The following is a 19,139-nucleotide window of genomic DNA, read 5'->3' as shown; positions in this document are numbered from 1 at the left end:
GGGGGATCGAGATCGAGTGTCCTCATGAATATTCAATATTTTTTCATATGGAATATGAAAAAATATCATCAAATTTGAAAAAATATTCATGAATTCAAAAAGTGCCCATGAAATTTAAAAATATTCACGATATCAAAAAGTAAAAAAAAAGTGCCCATTACTACTTTAAACTAGTAATGGCGCACTATGCAATTGTGCGCCATTAGTAGTTTTGCAAAAAAAGTTAAAAAAATACAGTAGTGGCGCACTCTATGGCTGGTGCGCCATTAGTCGTTCTAACTACTAATGGCGCACTCTGCCCGGATGCGCCATTAGTATGTTTGAAAAAATGAAAAAAAAACATTTTGTTACTAGTGGCGCACCGTGTGCCTGGTGCGCCATTAGTGTCTTCCACACTAATGGCGCACCAACAGATGGTGCGCCATTAGTATATAGTAATGGCGCACCACATGTCTGGTGCGCCATTAGTGTCAATTCCATCTATAGCCCTTTTCCTAGTAGTGATGTGTTTCCTACCGTGCTATGCCTGCTATGCTTAGAGTTGTGTCAGGTCTGGTTCATCTGGGTGATGGGCTAGAGTGAAATGATTATGTCAGTAATGTGAGGGATGTGTTGAACATGATTTGGTAAAGGTATCGATGAGAGGCCATGTAGGAGTACATGGTGGGTTGTTTCATTGAGGCCGTCCGTGAGCACTGAGATCTGTATGTGTGATTTAAGATTCAGTTACTACCATACATTGGGCCCGAAACCAATGGACCCTCTCGGCTTCTTATTCACCCTAGTACTCTGTCTAGGAGTTGCAATTAGTTTCTGGTGTTTGTAGGTTATGTGTTGGCAGCCGTGCGTAGCGCTGACCCTAGGGGTGGGCTATGTTGCGGTAGATACCGTGGCTGGGTGTACCGAGTCACCCGTTTGGTGTCTCGGGAACCCTGTTCACATTGTTCGGGGCCGTATGTCGAAACCTCGGCCGGACTCCCTGCGGATGGAACCTGGATAGGCGATAAACCTGGACTAGAGGCTTGAGTGTTTAGGTAGGCCGTGGCCGACACCCTCGTTGGGCTTCCGCTTGAAGGTTGCCGAGTACATGTCGTGTAAACGGCGGTAAGTGGTGAAAGCGTGTATGAAGAAGTACACCCCTGCTGGGTATAAAACTATTCGAATAGCCGCGTCCACGGTAAAGGACTACTTGGTTGCCTATACAATTCATAGACAAGCTAATGGATACTACTAAAAGACTCAAGATAAGTGTGAGTACCGAGGATGGCCCTCTCGTAGGATGATGAGGGAGGATCCCCGGTGGAGTATTGTGTTGGTGAGTAGTGGACTCGTGTGCGGAAACTATTTTTACTAGTGGAGTTCCGTAGGATAGCTTAGCCAAGAGTCAAAGCTGGCTTGCTGCAATAACCCCACCACCTTCTTGAGAATGAGCATGTATAGTAGGTTCTAATGTAAGACTTGCTGAGTACCTTTGTACTCATGTTTGCTTAATTACTGTTTTCAGATGACAACACCGCCCCCTCCGATGGGTTTTATGTAGACCTTGATGTCGACGAGTGACTAGCCACCTAGGTGGTGATCCTGGCCATGGAGGGCCCTATGTAGATAGACAGGCGTCGAGAAGCCTTCTTGCTTTCTAGTGTCTGTACTCATACTATTTGCTTCTGCATGTGCTTGTATGCTTGTATGACTTGAGTGTCAGGTCATGTGACCCCTATCTATATGAACATGTCATGTATGGCTCTCTAGAGCCTTCAAAATAAAGTACTTGAGTTGTAGAGTTTTGTTGTGATGCCATGTTGTATGTACTCATATCGGGCATATTGTGTGCATCATTTAAATGCTTGGTATGAGTGGGATCCGACAATCTAGTTATTTATCCTTGGCAGCCTTTCTTATGGGGAAATGTAGTCTAGTGTTCCTCGAGCCTTAGTAGTCTGCTACAGCCCGGTTCACCGGAGTCCTGCTAGCCCAGTACTACTGCTCAGGACACTTGACTGGCCGGCATGTGTTTCACTTCGTTCCTATGTCTGTCCCTTCGATGAAATGTCACGTGGTGACATCTGGAGTCCTGCCTAGCCTGCTACAGCCCGGGTTCCCCAGAGTCCTGTTAGCCCAGTGCTACAGCCCGGATTCACTCGCTGATGACCGACATGCTCGATGTGATTCATGTATGCCTGTCTCCATAGGTCTGCGCCGCTTTGGGTTCACGACTAGCCATGTCAGCCTGGGTTCTTTGTCATATGGATGCTAGCGACACTATCATATACGTGAGCCAAAAGGCGCAAACGGTGCCAGGCCATGGTAAGGCGACACCCGTGGGGATACCATGCGTGAGGCCGTAATGTGATATGAGGTGTTACCGGCTAGATCGATGTGACTTGGAATCGGGGTCCTGACAGCGTTGGCATCAGAGCCGGACTGCCTGTAGGTTCGTTGAGCCAAACTGGTCGATGTCGAGTCTAGAAATGCTTTAGTTATATGTAGGGGAATTGATTGTGGGAGGGAACGTAAGGCTCTTTTACTCCTTTACCTTATGCCCTCTGATCTGAGTCATTCTCTTCTCATTCAACGTGGGTTAAGGACTAGGCTCTCTTCTTCTATCAGGTTCACGTGTTACTAATCCGTAGTAGCTTATAGGATTGTTGTTACAAGCCTCAGTACAGTTTCTACTACTTTTAGTATGTTGTCAGTTGAATCAGAACCTTGATATGATGTTGTTGAGTGGTATTGCAAACTGTTGTGGATGTCTCAAATCCTTCTCTGAGCATATACAGCTGTTATGTTGTCCAATTTTGCCTAGAAATTCTAATGCCTTTTCATCGTGGTTGTGCTTTCAGATGGCCACTCGTGCTCAAAACCAAGTGGTTCGCCTGATCCGGTGCCTCGATGTGCCCGGTCATACTACTATGTTAGTCCGGGTAATGGTCAAGACGGGTTACCATTGGTATCCCGAATACACTGTCGAAGAGCAGTTCAGAGACTTCAACCAGAGCCAGTACCTCTGTACCGTCAGGATATATCCCTCTTATCCTGGAGCCACTCAGCCCCTTCACTGTTCCTATGGACTCGGGGTTACTGTTGAGATGGCTGTGCAGGATGCTGCCTATTCCATGATGACCATCATGTGAGTCCGGACTGGCCTGCTTCGGAACACCGACTTCCGTTATATGCCAGCTTCACTTCCGGGAGCGCAAGGGTATCTCCAGGCTATCTATGCTGACCCCACACAGGAGGAGTCACTACTCCGCACCATTGCCGAGATGCTCGAGGATAAGGACCGCGAAAATTGGGCCTTGCGTATGGAGCTTTTTAACTCTCGTGCTGATTACTAGGCCACTTTGACTCGGTTTGCACCGGCGGTACAGGCAGGATACATGGATCTGAGGGATCTTTACCCTGTACGGTCTGGATTGCCAGATTGTATGGAGTGGCGCAATGTGGGAGGCATCACCCCTCCTCGTGGTCCCCGTCTGCCACCACCTGTGGGACCAAGGCCACATCCGAATTCCTTTGGTCCGCAGGCTCCGCAGGACCGTCTGTTCCCAGATGATCATGTTCCACTTCCAGGTTTTGGTGGCGACTTCTATGAGGATTACTACGGAGCCGTTTGAGCTAGTAGTAGTTTCACTAGTATTGTAGTTGTTGTATTCTCCACAGTCCTGCGTGACCGTGGGATACGACTTGGTGTGTATCACGCTTCGGAGGTGTAGAAAAATAATGTATAGGAGCTTGGAATGCCTTCGATGAGATGTAATGTCTTTCACCGTAGTTGTACCCTAGCCTGGGCTTGTACTAAACTATGTACGGTGTGTATGACCAATGGTATATATATGGCAGTTTCTATATTACCATGTCGTGCAATGAACATCTTAGCATTCCATGTTATCCATTACATTCTGCACTTCCTTGCTAAGTTTGTGCCATCCTTATCTAAACCGTTGTCTTGTTTTCTCCTAGGATGGTCAACACCCGCAGCAACCCTGCTGCCTTGGAGCAAGGGGAAGCCAGTGCAGCTAAGGGTGAAAATCTGCCTCACCCGCCTTCTCTGGCCGAAGTGATGCTGGAGGCGGAAAGAAACAAGCGTGAGACTAACCGCTTGTTGGAGCAGATTAAGCAGAACACTGCACGCCATCAGCGAAATGATTTGGTGTCAATCAATGACTTCATCAAGCTGTACCCACCAAAGTTTAACCATTCTGTCGAGCCCCTCGACGCGGATGACTGGCTTCGCAGCATCACCCACAAGCTACGTTCTACCAACGTAGCCGAAGCTGACAAGGTTACTTATGCTGCCTATCACCTCGAAGGCCCTACTAGCCTTTGGTGGGAAAACTTTTAAGCTATGCGCCCGGTCAGCCAAATCACTACTTGGGCTGAATTCAGTGAGGCTTTCCGTGAGCATCACATTCCAGAAGGTCTCATAGATCGCAAGAGGGAAGAGTTCTGCAATTTCACCCAAGGAAGAGTTACTGTGGATGCATATAGTCATGAATTTGGGAATCTGGCACGATATGCTCTTGAAGAAGTATCTACCGACGCTAAGAAGCAGGCAAGGTTCCGCAAGGGACTTAGCCCTGAGCTTCGCCATGATCTTCGTCTGCACGAGTGCACCTCCTTTCAGAAGTTGGTCAATAAAGCCATCAGTGCCGAGTCAGGCCAGTCTGACTATGATGCTTCACGCAAGCACTCACGTGATTTTGGCTCTTCATCCGGCTCTAGAGCTCAGAAGCGCCGGGTGTGGATTCCAAGCACGACACTGCCACCCAGGTTCATCCCGGGGCCATCCTTTGAGGCGCCTCGTCCCAACCAGCAGTTTGCACCGCCCAAGCCCTATGGTGGCCATGCTGCTAATGCTGCTCCATGCCCCAATGTTGTGACATGTTTCAAGTGTGGAGAGCCGGGTCACTATAGTCGAGAGTGTCCCCAGAACAACAACCCCAATCAGTCTGGGAAGCCTGTTGGCCGTGGTAAGCCAGCGAGAAAGACATTCCACGCCAAGCCGGTCACCACTGCACGTGGCCATGTCAACTATGTCTCAGCCGAGGAGTCTCATGAGGATCCTAATGTCGTCCTTGGTACGTTCCTTGTTAATTGCCATCCGGCATCTGTTCTTTTCGATACTGGAGCATCTCATTCATTCATATCCGAGAACTATGGTCGATTGCATAACATGACATTCTGTGACATGCCCACTTCCATGGTAATTCAAACTCCGGGTTCCAAATGGCAAACTTCTAGAGTAAGCCATGGGAACGAAATTCTTGTCGATAGACTTGTCTTCCTTGCATCCTTAATAGCTCTCAAGTCCTCGGACATAAACATCATCTTGGGTATGGACTGGATGTCAGCTCATTATGCTAAGATTGATTGTGCCACTAGAACCGTTCAACTTACTCACCCATCGGGCAAGACAGTCAATGTCTTAACTCGAGTGGCCAAGCACCAGCTTTACTCCCTAAATGCCAACCCCCTTCCAGACCTTGAGGATATTCCGGTAGTCCGGGACTTTCCAGATGTCTTTCCAGAAGAACTGCCAGGTGTTCCACCTGACAGGGATGTCGAGTTTGTGATAGACCTTGTTCCAGGAACCGTTTCAATTTCTAGGAGACCCTATAAGATGGCACCCTTAGAACTAGCCGAGCTTAAGAACCAACTCGATGAGTCCTTGAAAAAGGGTTTCATCCGTCCTAGTTCCTCTCCTTGGGCTTGCCCCGTCCTCTTTGTCAAGAAGGATGGAACGGATCAGATGGTTGTAGATTACCGACCTGTCAACTTGGTCACTATCAAGAACAAGTATCTACTTCCCAGGATCAACGATCTGTATGACCAGCTCGCTGGATCCTCAGTCTTTTCCAAGATGGATTTGAGGTTGGGCTACCATCAAATCAACATAAAAACACAAGGACATTCCCAAAACGGCCTTTGTTACTCGTTATGGCCAATACGAGTACACCGTTATGTCCTTCGGTTTAACCAATGCCCCAGCCACCTTCTCCCCGTTAATGAACTCGGTCTTCATGGAGTATTTGGATAAATTCGTCGTAGTATACCTCGATGACATACTCATCTACTCCAAGAATGAAGAGGAACATGCCGAACATCTAAGGCTGGTATTGACGAAACTTCGAGAGCATCGCCTTTATGCCAAATTCTCCAAGTGTGAATTTTGGTTGCCAGAAGTGACCTATCTAGGCCATGTAATCTCTGGTAAGGGTATTGTTGTCAATCCCGAGCGAGTTCAAGCCGTCCTTGATTGGACTCCACCTAGACGGTCAAGCAAGTTCGGAGCTTCCTTGGCTTAGCGAGCTATTGCCACCGCTTCGTCGAGAATTTCTCCAAGGTTGCTAAACCTCTAACTGAACTCCTCAAGAAAGATAAAAAGTTCGAGTGGACCCCACAGTGCGAGTTCAGCTTTCAGGAACTGAAAAGACGCCTGACATCTGCTCCCATACTGGTACCACCAGATTTCTCCAAGGACTTTATTATCTATTGTGAGGCCTCGCGACAAGGACTAGGTTGCATACTCATGCAAGATTGTCAGGTAATTGCCTATGCTTCACGGCAATTACACCCACATGAGGAAAACTATCCCACACATGATCTAGAGCTTGCAGCTGTAGTCCATGCACTCAAAACTTGGCGACATTACCTCCTCGGTAATCGTTGCGAGATCTTCACCGATCACCAAAATTTGAAATATATCTTCACCCAACCGGATTTGAATCTCAGGCAAAGACGTTGAGTCGAGTTGATCTCAGATTATGACTTAGGAATAACTTACACCCCGGGCAAAGCCAATGTCATAGCTGATGCGCTAAGTCGTAAATCTTATTGTAACAACCTGATGTTACAACAAAGTCAACCACTTCTCCACGAGGAATTTCGTAAGCTCAATCTTCACATTGTTCCTCGAGGATTCCTATCCACCCTGGTGGCGAAACCTACCCTTATAGATCAGATCATCAAGGCACAGAAGGTAGATCTGGGAATCTCCCGTATTAGGAGAAACATTAAGAAAGGAGTCGCGAATTGTTTCTCCGTTGATGATCAAGGTGTCGTATACTTTGGAAACCGCTTACTAGTTCCCAAGGCACGAAACTTGAGGCGGCTGATCCTTAAGGAAGCTCATGAATCCCCTCTCACCATTCATCCCGGTAGTACTAAAATCTATCAAGACCTACCCCAAAGGTTTTGGTGGACTAGGATGAAGAGAGAAATCGCTCAATACCTTGCTAATTGCGATGTTTGTCGTCGTGTTAAAGCAGAGCATCAACGTCCTGCTGGCACCCTTCAACCTTTGGCTATTCCTGAGTGGAAATGGGATAAAATCAGTATCGATTTCATTACCGGGTTTCCCAGGACCAAGAGAGGGAATAATGCCATCTTCGTCGTGATTGACCATCTTTCAAAGGTAGCCCATTTCCTACCTGTTCGTGAGAGTATCACCGCTAGCCAGCTAGCTGACTTATACATCTCCCGAATAGTGTCTCTTCATGGTGTCCCATTGGAAATTAACTCAGACCGTGGGAGTCTCTTCACCTCTCGATTTTGGGAAAGTTTCCAAAATGCTATGGGAACTCGTCTCTCTTTTAGCACCGCCTTCCATCCTCAATCAAGTGGTCAAGTAGAGCGAGTCAATCAAATTCTGGAAGATATGCTCTGAGCTTCTGTCATCTCATTCGGAATGGGTTGGGAGAAATGTCTTCCATTCGCGGAGTTTGCTTATAACAGTAGGTATCAAGCTAGCTTGGGCAAAGCTCCTTTCGAAGTTCTCTATGGACGAAAATGTCGAACACCTCTTAACTGGTCAGAAATCGGGGAAAGACAACTCTTTGGCCCGGATATGATTCAGGAAGCAGAAGAGTAGGTTCGCATTATTCGTGAGAAATTGAAAACAGCCCAATCTCGTCAAAAGAGACAATATGATCGTAAACATAAGCTCATGACTTATGAAGTCGGCGAGAAGGCTTACCTTCGGGTTACTCTATTAAAGGGAACCCATCGTTTCGGTATCAAAGGCAAATTGGCTCCTCGTTACATCGGACCCTTTCGCATTCTTGCCAAACAAGGAGAAGTTGCCTACCAATTGGAACTACCTTCGCATCTTTCCAAATTTCACGATGTCTTCCATGTTTCTCAACTCAGGCGTTGCTTCGCGGATCCTATCCATGGAGTGGACCACGAAACGCTTGATCTACAAGATAACCTCTCATATCGGGAATATCCCGGTCATATCCTTGATCAAGCCGAGCGTACCACTCGACACCATAATATCAAGTTTCTCAAGGTTCAATGGTCACACAATTCCGAGAAAGAGGCCACTTGGGAAAGGGAGGATCGTCTTCGACTCGAGTACCGCACCTTCTTCCCGGAGGATCCTAAATCTCGGGACGAGATTCTTTTGAGTGGGGGTGAGTTTTCACATCCCTCCTTTTAGTCATGCATTAGGGTTGGTTGAACTTGTGCGTCATGTTTAAATTTCTCTTAAACTTGAAATGGGGCCTAATCAACCCCAACACCCCCCCTGAAAATGCTAATTTCCAACAATTGGAATTTCAATGAACCTAAAATGCCCTTCATAAAAGCCCACCATTTTTGGTCTTGACTAAAACCTCTCCCAAAAATGGTCTTGCAATTTATGGAGCCATTCTGGATTTTTTGAACAAGCCATAAGTATTTGAATTTGGGCACTTTAAATGCTATAAATAATTTAAAGTGCTCAAATAATCTTGGAAGCATTTTTAGGCAGTTGGGAATATTCCCAAATGTGTCTCTGAATATTTCGAGAGTTTTTGGAAATGAAATAGTATTTATTCTATTTCAATACACATAGCAGGAAATAAATAAAAGCAAAATAGAAAGAGAGAGAGAGTTAGAGGACTTACCTGTCGCCTGGCCTGTCCCAGCTCGACCCAGCCCACTGGCCCCTGCCAGTCGTCCTCCTCCTCTCGCCAGGAGGACGAGAGGCGCGTGGCCGGCGCCCGCGGGCACACGCCGGCCATGTCCTGCTTCCGCCGATGCCCCGGACGCGCCTACGAGTGCCACACACTCCCCCACGTCCCCCTCTCATTCTCCCCACTCTCCCCGTGCCCCTCTTCCCCCTCTGGCTCTCTCCCCATCCCCTGCCGAGCGCAGCCGTCGCCGCCGACAAGCACCATCGCTGCCACCACCTCTCTCTCGCCTCTCTGACCGGCCCAGAGGCTCCGCCTCGACCCCCTCTTCCTTCCACCCCGAGCCACGCCACCGCGGGAGCCCCACATCGCCGCCACGAGTCGTCTTCCCCGAGCATGGCCGCTGGACTCCATCGACGGATTCGCCGTCGCCAAGCCGTCTCCGAGCAAGCCAAGCCCCTCTTCGTGATCGTTGTGAGCTCCGCCACCGTTTCCCCCTCTCCCCGCGCTCGTCCGCGTCCTCTAACCACCACGGCCATCGGAGCCGAAGCTCGCCGCCGCCACCGCATGTCGCCGTCGTGGCCACAGCCACGTTGGGCCGCAATCGAGCACGCCATCGTCTTCAACGCACTCGCAGGAGCCCGTAGCACCCCCGCACGCCCCTCGCCGTGCCTGCTAGCGACTAGTTCAACATCGCCCGAACTCCGGCCGCCGCGGACGTGCTCGCCACCATCGTCTCCGGCCACCCCAGCTCCACCTACTACCACCACTCAACGCGGCTCACTCCCCACATCACGTAGATGGTCCCCGCCGTCCTTTTGGTCGCCGGAGTGCAAAACCCGAGCCCCTCCGCCGCGTCTGGCCTCGCCGGCGGCTAAACGCCGGCGAGTTTGACCACTTTTTGACCATGGACTGACGCGTGGGCCCAGGTTGACTCCTCCCCGAGCCTATGATAGGTGGGGCCGGCCTGCTAATTAGTTTAGGATTAGAGTTAACTAATTTTAATTAGTTTAGTCACTGACATGTGGGCCCAGGCCCCACTAACAGTTAATTAGTACTAATTTAATCCTGTTAATTAGTTGAGCCACTGACAGACAGGGCCCACCAGTCAGGTTTGACCTGGCCGACCCAGTTGACCCGCTGACGTCACACCTATGTCATGCTGACACGTTAATTCAATTACTGGAATTATTCTTATATAGGAAATTCTAGAAAATAGCCAAAACTTCTAAAAATCATAGAAAATCAACCATAGCTCCAAATCAAACAATTTATATATGAAAAATGATCAGAAAAATTCAATCTATCCATCTGTAATGGTTTCAAGCATGACAAAACAAGTTAACCTTACTGTTTAAGCAGAATAAGATAATGCACTAATAAGGCTATGTTAAATGAACTAACATTTGAATCTTTGATTCAGATGGGTTCATTCCTTTCTGTTTTAGCTTGCATTAGACCAAGACACATTCATTTTGCCATGTCATAGCATGCATCATATTGTTGCATATTGTCATGTGTTGATTATGTTCGGTGTGTCTTTCGTGGTAGGTTCTGCCTCCGAGGATAACCCCGAGTATCCGTCTGAAGGGCAGTACCCTACTACCACTACATCAGGCAAGCAACCCATTGATCATTCTGATACAAACCGATGTTCTCGCTTCTGCTCTTGTTTACTGCATTAAGACAACACGATTCAAACTGTTTTGTGCTACGATAGTTGAACCCTTATCCTCTACATGACCTGTCATTGCCACAGTAACTAGATGAAACCCACTAGCATGTGTAGGAGTTGATTGAGCCATGTATGTGTTTCCTACCGTGCTATACCTGCTATGCTTAGAGTTGTGTCAGGTCTGGTTCATCTGGGTGATGGGCTAGAGTGAAATGATTATGTCGGTAATGTGAGGGATGTGTTGAACATGATTTGGTAAAGGTATCGATGAGAGGCCATGTAGGAGTCCATAAGAACTGAGATCTGTATGTGTGATGACCATACATTGGGCCCGAAACCAATGGACCCTCTCGGCTTCTTATTCACCCTAGTACTTTGTCCAGGAGTTGCAATTAGTTTCTGGTGTTTGTTGGTTATGTGTTGGCGGCCGTGCGTAGCGCTGACCCTAGGGGTGGGCTATGTTGCGGTAGATACAATGTGGCACGGTGTACCGAGTCACCCGTTTGGTGTCTCAGGAACCCTGTTCACATCGTTCGGGGCCGTATGTGGAAACCTCGGCCGAACTCCCTGCGGATGGAACCTGGATAGGCGATAAACCTGGACTAGAGGCTTGAGTGTTTAGGTAGGCCGTGGCCGACACCCTCGTTGGGTATAAAACTATTCGAATAGCCGCGTCCGCGGTAAAGGACTACTTGGTTGCCTATACAGTTCATAGACAAGCTAATGGATACTACTAAAAGACTCAAGATAAGTGGGAGTACCGAGGATGGCCCTCTCGTAGGATGACGAGGGAGGATCCCCGGTGGAGTATTGTGTTGGTGAGTAGTGGACTCGTGTGCGAAAACTATTTTTACTAGTGGAGTTCCGTAGGATAGCTTAGCCAAGAGTCAAAGCTGGCTTGCTGCAATAACCCCACCACCTTCTTGAGAATGAGCATGTATAGTAGGTTCTGATGTAAGACTTGCTGAGTACCTTTGTACTCATGTTTGCTTAATTACTGTTTTCAGACGACAACACTGCCCCCTCCGATGGGTTTTATGTAGACCTTGATGTCGACGAGTGACTAGCCACCTAGGTGGTGATCCTGGCCATGGAGGGCCCTATGTAGATAGACAGGCTTCGAGAAGCCTTCGTGCTTTCTAGTGTCTGTACTCAGACTATTTGCTTCCGCATGTGCTTGTATGCTTGTATGACTTGAGTGTCGGGTCATGTGACCCCTATCTGTATGAACATGTTATGTATGGATCTCTAGAGCCTTTAAATAAAGTACTTGAGTTGTAGAGTTTTGTTGTGATGCCATGTTGTATGTACTCATATCGGGCATATTGTGTGCATGATTGAAATGCTTGGTAGGAGTGGGATCCGACAATCTAGTTGTTTATCCTTGGCAGCCTTTCTTATGGGGAAATGTAGTCTAGTGTTCCTTGAGCCTTAGTAGTCTGCTACAGCCCGGTTCACCGGAGTCCTGCTAGCCCAGTACTACTGCTCAGGACACTTGACTGGCCAGCATGTGTTTCACTTCGTTCCTATGTCTGTCCCTTCGGGGAAATGTCACGCGGTGACATCCGGAGTCTTGCCTAGCCTGCTACAGCCCGGGTTCCCCGGAGTCCTGTTAGCCCAGTGCTACAGCCCGGATTCACTCACTGATGACCGACATGCTCGATGTGATTCATGTATGCCTGTCTCCATAGGTCTGCGCCGCTTTGGGTTCACGACTGGCCATGTTGGCCCGGGTTCTCTGTCATATGGATGCTAGCGACACTATCATATACGTGAGCCAAAAGGCGCAAACGGTCCCGGGCCATGGTAAGGCGACACCCATGGGGATACCGTGCTTGAGACCGCAATGTGATATGAGGTGTTACCGGCTAGATCGATGTGACTTGGAATCGGGGTCCTGACATCGCATCAAATAATAGGCGCAAGCGAACACTCCGCAGCCTCGCCGAAATCTGCCACGTGGCAACAATGAATCCATGGAGTGACACTGCTATTACCTTCAATGCCAGTGACGAACCCAAATTCCGAACAGCCCGAGCACCAGCTGCACTGGTCCTCAATCCAATTGTGGACGGCTTTCGACTCACCAAAGTACTCATGGACGGCGGAAGTGGATTAAACCTCATTTATGAGGAAACTCTTCAAAAAATGGAAATAGACTGGAACCGCATTGAGCAAAGCAGCACAACCTTCAGAGGAATCATCCCCAGCCGGGAAGCACGCTGTGCTGGGAAAATCACACTAGATGTAGTATTCGGCACGCCAGAGAACTATAGGTCCGAAGAAATTACATTCCAAGTGGCCCCGTTCAGTAGTGGATACCACGCCCTTTTAGGATGGGAGGCGTTCACGATCTTCCAAGCCATACCCCATTATGGGTACATGAAGCTCAAAATGCCCGGGTGAAAGCACAAGTGCTCCCTAGGTGGTTTTGGTAATTAATGACAACATATCTCTTGTTGGACTAACGTTTCTATCTAGTATGTTTCAGATAAGTTCAACAATGGAGTGGCATGAACTAAAGGTTGTGGGAAATTCTCCAAGATGCTAAGGACAAAGGATTGGCTAAAGCTTAAAGCTCAAGACTCTTCATTTTACATTTTAGTGATCCAAGATCACATTGAGTCCATAGGAAAAGCCAATACTATCAAGGAGGGATGAGGTGTTGCTTAATGAGCCTCTTGCTACAAGTGCTTAATGATATGCTCCAAATCCTCAGCTACTTTCCCACTTCCACATATGACCTAAACCTAAGCCAAACTCGGACCTATCGATTATTTCTATCCGGTGCCACCGAGTTTCACTTGTCATAGCCATTGCCAAACCCTAGCAAATCAGTTCTACCGATAGGAATCTCGGTCTCACCAAGATGGGATTGTAATCTCACTGTGTATGTAAATTGCCAAAATCGGTCTCACTGATCTTGTGCAACCGGTACTACCGAGGTTACAATGCAAACTCACTGTGTATGCTCATTACCAAAATCGGTCTCACCGAGTTTGTGTAATCGGTCCCACCGAGTTTGCCTGACCAACCCTCTGGTTGGCTTATTACCAAATCGGTCTCACCGAGTTTGTGTAATCGGTCTCACCGAGATTATGTTATGCCCTAACCCTAACCATATCGGTCCTACCGAGTTGCATGTCAGTCCCACCGAAAATCTCTAACGGTCACTAGGTTTACTATTTCGGTCCGACCGAGTATGTTGATTCGGTCCCACCGAGATTGGTAAACTCTGTGTAATGGTTGGATTTTGTGTGGAGGCTATATATACCCCTCCACCTCCTCTTCACTCGTGGAGAGAGCCATCAGAACACATCTACACTTCCAACTCATATGTTCTGAGAGAGAACCACCTACTCATGTGTTGAGGCCAAGATATTCCATTCCTATCACATGAATCTTGATCTCTAGCCTTCCCCAAGTTGCTTTCCACTCAAATCTTCTTTCCACCAAATCCAAATCCTATGAGAGAGAGTTGAGTGTTGGGGAGACTATCATTTGAAGCACAAGAGCAAGGAGTTCATCATCAACACACCATTTGTTACTTCTTAGAGAGTGGTGTCTCCTAGATTGGCTAGGTGTCACTTGGGAGCCTCTGACAAGATTGTGGAGTTGAACCAAGGAGTTTGTAAGGGCAAGGAGATCGCCTACTTTGTGAAGATCTACCGCTAGTGAGGCAAGTCCTTCATGGGCGATGGCCATGGTGGGATAGACAAGGTTGCTTCTTCGTGGACCCTTCGTGGGTGGAGCCCTCCGTGGACTCGCGCAACCGTTACCCTTCGTGGGTTGAAGTATCCATCAACGTGGATGTAGGATAGCACCACCTATCCGAACCACGGGAAAAACATCCGTGTCTCCAATTGCGTTTGAATTCTCCAAACCCTTCCCTTTACATTCTTGCAAGTTGCATGCTTTACTTTCCGCTGCCTATATACTCTTTGCATGCTTTCTTGATATGTATTGTGAATGTTGAAATTGTGCCTAAACTCCACTTAAACCGAAAAAGCTTAAAAATTGCAACTTTAGCATTAAGTGTCTAATCACCCCCCCCTCTAGACACATCTACTTTCGATCCTACAAGGTATCAGAGCTTTGGTATCCATTGCCTTGGTTTAATCACCATTGGAGGAAGATGGATGTGTCTACTTAAGGGAGTCTTAGACATAGAGTGCCTATTCTTGATGGAGATTATTTTCATGAGTGGAAAAATGAGATGCTTGTAATTTTCAATCAATATCATTTGAACAAGTATATTTCTAGCCCTTGTGCACCTCATATTGATCCTTTGCATCCTACCCTAGATGAAGATATTGACATAATTCGCAATCTTAGAACTGTTGAGCTCATCATTAGAGGATTGCCCAAAAATTTGATTGCTAGTTTGCCTACTCTTAATTGTGCCTATACTATATGGAAATTTCTTGAGGAACGATTTCCTGATTATTTCTTGAAAAATTTGGATGAAATTCTCCATAAATCTATTGCCTTGAGTAAGATGAACTCTAGTGATCCTAGTTTTGGTGATTGTCTATTTGAGCTTACCAATCTCAAGCGTGCTAAAGGAGATGTTGGAATCATTAGTGATATTATATCCGAAGCTATAAGAATTCATAAAGGTGACCACTTTGATGATCATTTATCTAATGAATTACCCTCTCTAGGAAATGATGAGTCACAAGATCATGGTGAACATGGATACTATGATGATGATGATGATAGTGACTTCGATCTTGATGATGCAATGAGACATTTTGGTCTTATGGCAAATCTTTGGGGATATGTGTCAGGAGGAAAGGAATGGGTTCTTGATAGTGGATGTACTGATCATATGACCGGAGATGAAGAGATGTTTCATGAGCTTGCTGAAAATGACGGCCCTCGAAAATATGTCACCTTTGGTGATAATTCAAAGGGTAAAGTGCTTGGCCTTGGTAAGGTGGTCATCTCACATGATAGTTCCATTCAAAATGTCATGCTCGTTGAATCTCTCGGCTACAACTTACTTTCAGTATCTAGACTTGCTGATTTCGGTTTGAATGTCCTATTTACTGAGGTAGATTGCCAAGTGTTTCGTCGAGACAATCATAAAATGGTCTTTACCGGTATACATAGAGGTGATCTTTACATTGTCGATTTCTCTAAAAAGGCACAACCTAAAACTTGCTTTATTGCTAAGTCCTCAAAAGGTTGGTTGTGGCATAGACGACTAGGTCACGTTGGCATGAGAAACCTTGACAAGCTTATTAAAGGAAATCATATCCTTGGAGTTAACTATGTCATATTTGATAAGGATAGACTTTGCAGTGCTTGTCAAGCAGGTAAACAGGTTGGAGGAAGGCATCCCGTGAAGAACATCATGACCACAAGGAGGCCACTCGAGCTACTTTATATGGATCTTTTTGGTCCCAACGCCTACAAGAGTCTCGGTGGAAATTCTTTTGGCATAGTTATAGTTGATGATTTTTCAAGATTTACGTGGGTGTTCTTTCTTGATGACAAGTCGCAGGTCCAGAAGATCTTCAAAAACTTCGCTAGAAAGGCCCAAAATCAGTTTGACGTGAAGATCAAGAAGGTTCGGAGTGACAACGGAACGGAGTTCAAGAACGCAAATGTGGACACCTTTCTTGACGAAGAAGGGATTTCACACGAGTTCTCGGCTACGTACACACCTCAACAAAATGGAGTTGTTGAGAGGAAGAACCGGACGCTCATCGAAATGGCGAGAACGATGCTTGATGAGTACAAGACGCCGAAGCACTTTTGGGCAGAAGCGGTTGAGACAGCTTGTCATGCAACAAATCGCTTGTATCTTCACAAGCTACTCGGCAAGACGGCATACGAGCTCCTCACCGGTAACAAACCCCAAGTTGGATACTTTCGAGTATTCGGCTCAAAGTGCTACATTCTTGACAAGCATCGTTGTTCAAAGTTTGCTCCTAAATCTCATGAAGGTTTTCTACTTGGTTATGGCTCAAACTCTCACACTTACCGTGTCTACAACAATTTCACCCGAAAGGTTGAAGAGACGGTAGATGTGAAGTTTAATGAATCTAATGGCTCGCAAGTAGAGAAATTGCCAATCGATGTAGGAGACAAAGACCCTTCAGAAGCAATCCAAGACTTGTCTATTGGCAAAATTCGTCCAAATGAGCTGAAGGAGGGTACCTCGTCCGTCCAAGTGGAAGCTTCTACTTCATGACAAGGTGAACTAGGAATTGATACGGAAGCATCCACAAGTGGGACACACCAAGATGAAGAAGACGAGGAAATGCATCAATACGAACATCAACAACCTCCTTCTCCACCATGACAAGAGAACGACAACGTCAACAATGAAGAAGGCCAAGAAGATGAACAAGATGAAGAAGATGTTCAACGAAGACCCAAGAAAAAGCTCTCACGAGTTCGAGCAAGAATTGCCAAAGATCATCCCGTCGAGCAAATCTACAATGATATGCAAACCGGGAGAATCACTTGCTCAAAAACTCGTTTAGCTAACTTTTGTGAAAACTATTCATTCATCTCTAGCATTGAACCTATGAAGGTTGAAGAAGCATTGGAAGATCCGGATTGGATAAATGCTATGCATGAAGAGCTACACAACTTTGAGAGAAACCAAGTTTGGACATTGGTTGAGAAGCCCGACAACAACCACAACATCATTGGTACCAAATGGGTGTTTCGCAACAAGCAAGATGAAGATGGACAAGTGGTTCGCAACAAAGCACGTCTCGTCGCCCAAGGGTACACACAAGTTGAAGGTATGGACTATGGTGAGACATATGCTCCCGTTGCTAGACTTGAGTCCATTCGCATCTTACTTGCCTATGCTAATCACCATAATATCACCTTGTACCAAATGGACATTAAAAGTGCTTTTCTAAATGGTGAAATAGAGGAGGAAGTTTATGTCAAACAACCTCCCGGCTTTATCAATCCTAAGAAACCAAATCATGTTTACAAACTTCACAAAGCTCTTTATGGTCTTAAACAAGCTCCTAGAGCATGGTATAAATGCTTGACCAAGTTCCTTATTGCAAGTGGTTTTGAAATTGGTAAAATTGATTCTACTCTTTTTACTAAAATGGTTAATGGAGAACTATTTGTATGCCAAATTTATGTTGATGATATCATATTTGGTTCAACTAACCCTCTCTTTAGTGAAAAGTTTGGAAAGCTAATGTCAGAGAAGTTTGAGATGTCTATGATGAGTGAACTCAAATTCTTTCTCGGTTTGAAAATCAAGCAAACTAAGGAAGGTACATTTGTCTCTCAAACAAAGTACACCAAAGACTTATTCAAGAAGTTCAATATGCAAGAATGCAAAGGTATGCCTACACCCATGCCTACTAGTGGACATCTTGATTTGACCAAAGATGGTGAACCGGTTGATCAAAAGGTTTATCGCTCTATGATTGGTTCTTTGTTATACCTATGTGCTTCACGTCCCGACATTATGCTAAGTGTGTGCATGTGTGCACGTTATCAAGCTGCTCCTAAAGAATGTCATCTTAAGGCCGTGAAAAGGATAGTGAGATACTTAATTCATACACCAAACTTTGGCATTTGGTATCCTAAGAGGTCTTCTTTTGATCTTGTTGGCTATTCCGACTCGGATTATGCCGGAGACAAGGTTGATAGAAAGTCCACTTCGGGTACTTGTCAATTTCTTGGTAGATCTCTTGTGTCTTGGTCTTCCAAGAAACAAAACTCGGTATCCTTATCCACCGCCGAAGCGGAATACATTGCCGCTGGTTCATGTTGTGCTCAATTACTTTGGATGACCCAAACTCTTAAAGATTATGGGATCTATGTGAAACATGTTCCACTGCTTTGTGACAATGAAAGTGCTATCAAAATTGGTCATAATCCTGTAAAACATTCTCGAACTAAGCATATTGAAGTTCGTCATCATTTCATTCGAGACCATGTTGCTAAGGGTGACATTGATCTTAAGCATGTTCGCACCGATAAGCAATTAGCGGATATATTTACTAAACCTCTTGATGAGAAAGTATTTTGCAGGTTGAGAGGTGAATTGAACATTATTGATGCTTCGAACTTGGAGTAGGAACTCCATTGGATTCATGCAAGACATGAGCTTATGACTAATCCATGATATATCTCTTATGATGACTATCTTATGTCCTGGATATATTTGTACCTTGCATGTTATCTAACTCATGTAGGTACTTGGCTGAATCTAATTCTATGAGATTGCAACTCACTCACATCTTGAGCAATCTCTACATCACCAAGTCTCTACACAATGGTGGTTGAAGACAAGGAAGCACAAAACCATTCAAACATATCCTTTGACAAATTCTATGTTGAGCTTCATGATTGTCATTTTTGGATACACAAGTGCTCTTCCTTGCAAGAACTAACCCATGTAGGTAGATGAACTCAAACTCCAAGTGGTGCTCCCAACACTTGATGAGCTACATCAACCTTGAGCACCCACACAAGTTCAACTACATGAGCAAGACCCACACCACCACCCAAGGTATGTTATTCCATCTTAGAGAAGCTTTACTCCAAGTCATGAGTCAAAGCAACTCAACAAG

Source organism: Triticum dicoccoides, chromosome 6A, assembly GCF_002162155.2.
Source record: "Triticum dicoccoides isolate Atlit2015 ecotype Zavitan chromosome 6A, WEW_v2.0, whole genome shotgun sequence".
NCBI classification, from domain to species: Eukaryota; Viridiplantae; Streptophyta; class Magnoliopsida; order Poales; family Poaceae; genus Triticum; species Triticum dicoccoides.
The sequence above is the reverse complement of the archived record's forward strand: the minus strand, read 5'-3'. Positions refer to the sequence as shown.